Here is a 7,821-nt window from a genome sequence, read left to right on the forward strand (position 1 = left end):
AAGAATCTCAGGCAGCGAAGAGACAGGATCTTGGTGGAAGGGGGCCCTCCCGCTTCCTGGCTGCTGGTTCTGCCTACACTCCAGCCCAGAAAACTGTGCGGATGCAAGGGACTCTGGACGGCCCATTAGTCTAATGTCCAGCTGGGGGTGGGGGGGAGTGTGGGGGACAGAGAGAGGGGCCAACGCCTCAGTGATGGCGCCCAGGGGGAGGCGGCTCCGACCCGCGCCTTCAATCCTGACACCAGCAGTGAGGCTTCCTCAGCTGCCCAGAGTGGGCATGGGGCTCCCTGGCATGCTCTGCAGACGGTCATGAAGCAGGCGCAGCCCTGGGCCGGGGACGGGCCGGCAGCCGGGCTGAGGCCCCACCATGCCAGGACAGAGCCAAGCCCTATTCTAGGTTCTGGGGGTCCAGGGATGCAGCCATGAACAAAACACAAAGATCTCTGCCTTCGTGGCAAACTGTAGCCAACATTTACTGAGCCCTTATAGCATTCCAAGGACCCCGTTGAGCCCTTTGCATGGCTCAGCGATGAGCTAGGTCTCATCACTATCCTCACTTTACAGATGAGGAAGCTGAGGCGTACAGCAGTAAGTAACTTGCCCTGTGTCCCCCCAGTGAATAAGCACTGGAGTCAGGATTCAGACCGAGGCTGGGCTCATCAAGTTCTGTTTTCTAAACACAACATTATTAGTCCTAATCGAAGCATCATTATTATCTCATTATCACTATTAAGACAGACATCCCCATTATCTTGAATTTGCCAGATCATGATAATTGTTGATGGTAACTGAGCAGGATCCACCAGGTGCCCCTTGCTGCACTCAGCATTTCACGTCAGCGTCCTGCGAGCCAAGCTGAGAGGTGAGGACTTTTATCTCTCCCTTCACGAGATGAGGAAACAGACCCAGAGATGCCAACTGGTGAGTGGCTGAGCGGGGATTGACGTCTAAGTGTAGATTCCAAAGCCCTTAATTGAGGTGGAGAAGGTTAAAAACTGAAGTAATTAAACCCACCCTACTGATGCTTGCACAGCCAGCCGTCTTAATGTGGCCAATTAGACATGTTCTGTGTCTATGTGTACAATCCCTGTGTCTTATTGCCAAGTGACAGCCTCTTGACGCCCTTGTTCTCAATCCCCCCGCCCCAAAGCTTGGGGGTTCGTACATCCTGATATGCTCTCAGAAATGGAGTGAGGGTGTCTGTTCCAAGCAGCACTGAGTTACTTGAAATAGCTGAAATTGTAATGCTTTATGTTTGTAAGCCATGTCAAAGCATTCCTGGGGTTGGGGTGGGTGAGCTGAACCAGAAACAGGGACCCTGTCACAAATATCCCAGTCCAGGAGCTTCTGTGTCTCCATGAGCCTGACACTCTACTCCCTTACCAGAGACCTCAGGGAAGCCAGAAAGCACCACTAAATAGGGGGACCCCACCATAGCCCAGCCCACCACAGCAGGCCTAAAGAGCCCCTGACATCCCCTCAGGCAGCTGCAGAGAGGACCAGTGGGAATCAAGGCAGCACCAGATAAGCCATGCAGACCAAAATAGCACAAGGCTCTGATAATCCAAGCTGCCTCTGGGACCACAACCCACAACAACAGGCCAAGAACCCACATGCTAAACCCAAACAGGGGGGTTGCCTGCTAAAATAAGATTTAGATAGCACCTAGACTCCCCTAACAGAGTAGACAGAATGTGCAGGATACAATAAAAAATTATTCATCATATCCAAAACCAAGACAATTAAAATTTAAATTAGCAAAGACAATCAACTGATGCCAAACACCAAGATGAATCAGATCCCGGAATTAATTTGACAAGGATTTTAAAGCAGCCACTTAAAATGTTTCAAAAATTAATCACAAATTCTCTTGAAACAAATAAAAAAAAAAGGAAATCTCAGCAAAGAAAGAGAAGTTTCAAACAAGAAATGAAATGATATTACAGAGCAGAACTATAGATCTAAATGATACAATCAACCAGCAGGATCTAACTGACCTACATAGAACACAACACTCAACAACAACAGAATACATGGTTTTGAAGTACCCCAAAAACATTTACCAAGACAGACCATACCTTGACCATATGAGCCATAAAACAAAACTCAATACACTTCTAAAAATTGAAATGGTACAGAGTATGTTCTCTGGTCATATCAGAATCAAAGTAGATACCAATAACAACAGAGAAAATCTCTAAATATGTAGAATTTAAACAACGTACCTCTATATAATTCATGAGCCAAAGAGGAAGTCTCAAAAGTAACTTTTTAAAAAAATTACAGAGAACAAATGAAAACAAAAACACAACATATCAAACTATCTAGGATGCAGCTAAGTCAGCACTGAGAGGGAAGTTCATAGCACTAAATGCTTATATTAGAAATGAGGAAAGGTCTCAGGTCAATTGTCTAAGCTCTGACTTCAATAAACCAGGAAAAGAACAGCAAAATAAACCCAAAGCAAGCAGAAGGGAGGGAATTATAAAGATAAGCAGGAAGTGATGACATTGAAAATAGGAAAATAGAGAAAAATCAGTGACAACAACAACAACAAAAAGCTGTTTTTCAAACAAATCAATAAAATTGATAAATCTCTGGCAAGACTGATGGGAACAGGGGCACCTGGGTGGTTCAGTCGTTAAGCATCTGCCTTCGGCTCAGGTCATGATCCAGGGGCCCTGGGATCAAGCTCCATATTGGGCTCCCTGCTCAGCAGGAAGCCTGCTTCTCCCTCTCCCACTCCCCCTGCTTGTGTTCCCTCTCTTGCTGTGTCTCTCTCTATCAAATAAATAAATAAAATCTTTAAAAAAAAAAAGCCTGATGGGAACAAAAAGAGAAAAGAGACAATATGCCAGTCCCAGGAGTGATATAAAGGATAGCACTGTAAATCCTGCAGCCATTAAAAATATTTCAGAAAATATTATTAACAAATTTACCATCATAAACTGGACAATTTAGAAGAAATAGTCCAATTCCTTGAAAACCCCAGATTACCAAACTCAACCAAGATGAGATAGGTCATCAGAATAACCATTAAAGAAACTGAGGTAATAATTAAAAAGCTCCTCCAAAAGAAATCTCTGGGCTTAGATGGTTTCACTGGAGAATTCTACACATTTTAAAAAAGAATCACCACCAACGCTAGCTATACGATTTCTTCAAGAAAATAGAAGAGCAGGGAGCCCTTTCAAAGCAATAGATGAAACCCATGTTAGCTTGTTACCAAACAGCGTAGGAAAAAAGGTAAAAGAATAGACCAATATCTCTCACAGACTTAGACCCAAAAATCTTCAAAAAAAAAAAAAAGTTATTAGCAACCAAATCCAACAACATATAAAAAGAATTATGCACCATATGCAAGTGGAATTTATTATGGTTTGCCAGCCTGGTTCAACACTCAAAAATCTACCAGCATAATCCAGGGTAATAATAGGCTAGAGAAGAAAAATCACACAATCCTATCAGTTGCCACAGAGAAAGCATTTGGCATTATTCAATACCCATTTATGGTTAAAAAAAAAAAAAAACACAACTCTTGTAAAAAGTAGAAATGGAAGGGAACTTCCTGAACTTGATTAAGAGCAGCTGCAAAAATCCCACAGTTGCTGTCATATTTAATGGTGCGTGACTGAATGTCTGCCCCAAAGATGAGGAACGGGAGGGGATACCCACCTTCATCACTCAGATTCCTATTACTAGATGAGAAAGCCATTGCAATAAGGCAAGAAAAAGAAATAAAAGACATACAGATTTGAAAGAAAGAAATAAAACTTCTCCTATTTGGAGATGGTATGACTCTCTTTGTAGAAAATCACAAGGAATCTACCAAAACAACAGCAACAAGAGAAAATCTTCCTAGAAATAATAATAAGTGGGTACAGCAAGGTTACAGGATAAAAGATCAACACCCAAAACTTCATCGTATTCGAATGTACTGGCAGTGAACATGTGGAAACTGACATTTAGAACACAATGACACAGTCTCCAAAGGAAACAGCATACTTAGCTACACATGTAACAAAACATGTGTAAGAGCTGCATGTTGCAAATTACTGTGAAGAGTGAGGAAGTTTTCATTCTCATCCTCACAATGAGAAAAAATGCTGAACTGACTGAGAACCATCTTCCCAGATGCATCAAAGAATTGAGACCACAGACAAACTGGTGCCCCGAAAACTGGAGAGACAAGCAGATACCTACGATCCCCGCTTACCAGGAACACAAGCCCATAACTGGAGCTGGTATCTTTGGGACCACTTTAAACTGTATGTGATGAATTGCTGGAGACTCAGTGCTGCTTAGCTTGAGAGATGAAAAACTCCAAAGCAGCCAAATCCTGGAAGGCAAACCATATTTTCATGAGTCTTACCTACGGGGGCCCTACCAGGTTTTGAATGTGAGGAGAGGAGAAAAGTCCCCTCCTGCTTCCCAGCAGGGAGAAGAAAAAATAGACATTTTGAAATAGGCGCTGAGCATTCTGTTCCCTGAAGAAGGCCTGTTCCAAGGAAACCAATTTTACCAGAGCCTAGCTACCTGGGGGAAGGGAAATGCCCAACTCAGGCTCCTGGAAGAGCCCACCGAATACCTCCTCTCCTCCCCCACCTTCACGCCCATGCCACTTCAGTAGGGCTCCCGTTTGGTGACAGGATTACAGCTAAATGAACTTCAAGTTTCAGACCCTATTTAGGGAGTCTCTAGGAAAACCCAAAACAGGAGAGACAAAAACAGGACAATGGAGGAAACTCTAGCCTCTGATATCACAAGTACAGCAAACAGAAACACAGCCTCACTCCTAGCCAGATCAACAGAAAATCTCACATCAAACACGAGTTTACCTGAGTTCCTGTGATGGACACATCATGTCCAGCCACCCACAATAAGTCACACAGGGTGTGGAAAGGCAAAAACAGTCTGAGGAGATAAAGCAAACATCCCTAGGAGGGCACACAGGCATCCCCAGGGAGGTATTGATGTTGTTTTATAATAAAATAAGCTCAAAGTAAAAATACTTTAACCCTGATGCGAGGCCATGTGAAACCCCCTCATTAGACAGATGCCCTCAAAAAGGGCATCAGGAGATATTGCGATATGGAAATCGATGAAAGCTCGTGGAAAGAATTACGAGCTCAATAATGAAGGACAAGTCAATAGAACTATGTAAATGCAGAGGAGAAAAGCCACAACTCACCCCTGATTATAGAGTCTGAGACACCGAATTGCTAAAACCATGACATTGAATTATGAGGAAATATACAACTTCTTAACAGAGACAGAAACCAGCTAATGTGCTAACGACTGATACCTGAGGAACCTCAGAGCCTGAGGCCAGCTCTGAACATTTTCTAGCCATGTAAGTGATTCCAGAAGCCCGGCCCGCATCCCAAAGTGAGCCCTGGGGCTGGACCCTCGGCCTGGCCCTGCCCTCGCTGTGCTCCCTGAGCTCAGCCTCCCCAACACCTTCTCCGGACCACAGGCCGGTCTGTCCTGCCCACCTCTCCACCTCCTCCAGGAAGTCTCCCCTGATTATTCCAGGCCCCAGCCACCCCAGCTCTGACCACATCTTCCCCTTAAACAGCAGGTGGTCTCAGCAGTATGTCCTAAATCCTGTGCTGATATTTAGTAATAAGGTGGGAAGTGGCACTTTCTTCCAGGTAAGAGCTTGGACTCCAAAGTTAGAGAGATCTGGGTTCGAATCCTGCTTCCACCACTTCCTAGTTGGCCTTGTACAAGTTATTCCCCCTGTCTGGGCCAGTTTCCTCACCTATGAAACAGGACTAACAATGATATCTCCCTTGCGGGATTATTGCAAAGGGAGTAGAACAGAGCCTGGCCTGTGAAAGTCCCTCAGCCGTGTCTGGCACCTTATCAGCCCTCCCATTTTACAGGTGAGGAAGCCGAGGCACAGAGAGGCTAAGGTACGTATCCAAGGATTACACAGACGATGGCCACCAGAATCAGCTCTTTACTGGGGATCTGTCACCCCGGGCTGCGTCCCACCTGCCGCGCACCAAGGGCTGTGCTGCTCGCCTCACGTGGTATCTCATCTCATCCCACAGCCATGCGTGGAGGGCAGTCTCCTCATATCCCATCTCACAGGCGAGGAAACTGAGGCCCAGGGTGTGCATGGAGCTGACCCGAGGTCCCGCAGCCAGCAGGTGGAAACAGCCCATGGATTTCGGACCCAGGACTCCCTTTCCCAAACCCACAGAGAAGCTGGCTCCCTCCTCCCTTCCTTGTTCGGAGCCTGCGGGGGACCCAGGGCCCACCTGGGGGAGGGGGCTGCAGGACAAGGGCCGGCTGGGGGCTGTGGGGAGGGCAGGTCCCCGGAGATCACCCCTGAGTTCTGAAGTTGCCAGGACTCTCCTGACCTCATCCTTTACAAACCGGAGCCTCCTCCAAGCCAGGAGGGGAGGGGAGGGGAGGCCACCTTCTCTCCACCGGGCCCCTTGCATCTGCAGAGCTGGGCATGTGTTCCAGACGCAGCAGTTCTGTCTCTGAGGCCCCGGAGGAGCCCCATGCAGATGGGTTTTCTTTACCTCATTATCTTCCCTCTTGGGGGCCTGGGTGGGTCAGTCACTTCCTGCCCACTGCGGAGCTCAGATCCCCGCCAGGCTGCAAGCCCATTCTAGAAGCTTATAGCTCCATCCTCCTCCCCCTGGAAATCAATTGGAAACCCAGTGGCTAACTCCACCCAAGTCCAGTGGTTCATGAATCAAAGGCCTCTTCTGGGCTCTGCTGGGCTGGCCGAGGCTCCGTCTCCCCAGACCCGGCTTCTATCCCGGGTCCGGGAGCTGCGGGACCCCTGGGGGCCAGGCCCAGAGAGCCATGCAGCGGGAACACCTCAAATGCCAAACCCCAAAGGCGAGCAGTTGCTGTCCCAGCCTGCCTTGGGGCACCAGCGACCCCACGCTGAATGCTCTCACCACCCAGGAGGAGAAAATTCCAGGGCAGCGTGCAGAGACAGAAGCCGCCCTGGTCCGAGCTTTCCCTCAGGCAGGTCTCTGCCCAGAAACAAGCACCTGGCCCAGAGAACACCCCCTTCTGGAGTCACCCAGGAATTTGCCTCAAAGTCCCATTGCCCTGCAAAGCCTGAGGGCTGAGGGCCATGCCTCCTCCAGGCAGGAATGGGGGTGGGGGTGGGGCAGGTGCACAAACACCCTACCTGAGGTCAGAGGGAGGAGCACAGCCGGGCCAAACCCACGTCCATCAGGCTCCTAAGTTCATGCTCTAACACTTTGGAGGCAGTCTGCAGATTCCAGAAGAGATTGGGATGTGCTGCAGATTGGAAGGGCCAGGCCCGAGGGCCCCAAAGTCCTGAAATAGTCTTCATGCCCCTCCAGGCTGTGGGGGCTGGGGTGAGGGTATGTCTCAAAGCTTCCACTCCTCGCTGTGGAAGCTGGTGCTAGTAAATTACTCCCAGTAATGGAGATGTTTGCTCGGGGAATTGGGGAGGCAGTAAACAGAAGCCAGAGTAATTAAGCGGCAACTGCGGATGTGCCCAGCTTTTCAATGTGGCAGTGGCCTCCCCAGGAAGTGAGATGGTGCCACTGGGTGGCATCTGTCTGCTGAGATGAGCGGTGGAGAATCAGAGAATCAAGAGCTAGGGGGAGTGGGGGACACCTGGGAGACCTGAGTGTAACCCCCTCATTAGACAGATGGGCAAACATTAGACAGATGGGAGGGAGAGACACCACCCAAGGACACACAGCAGGCTAGTGACAGAGGGGGGCTGGATTCCAGCTCTCCTGGGAGCCCACTCAGGGCTGTTCCCAGCACACTTGACTATATACTGGGTCAAGGTCATGGCAGGTGATGAAG

This window comes from Leptonychotes weddellii, chromosome 4 (assembly GCF_054177405.1).
Source record: "Leptonychotes weddellii isolate Sample4059 chromosome 4, ASM5417740v2, whole genome shotgun sequence".
NCBI lineage: Eukaryota > Metazoa > Chordata > Mammalia > Carnivora > Phocidae > Leptonychotes > Leptonychotes weddellii.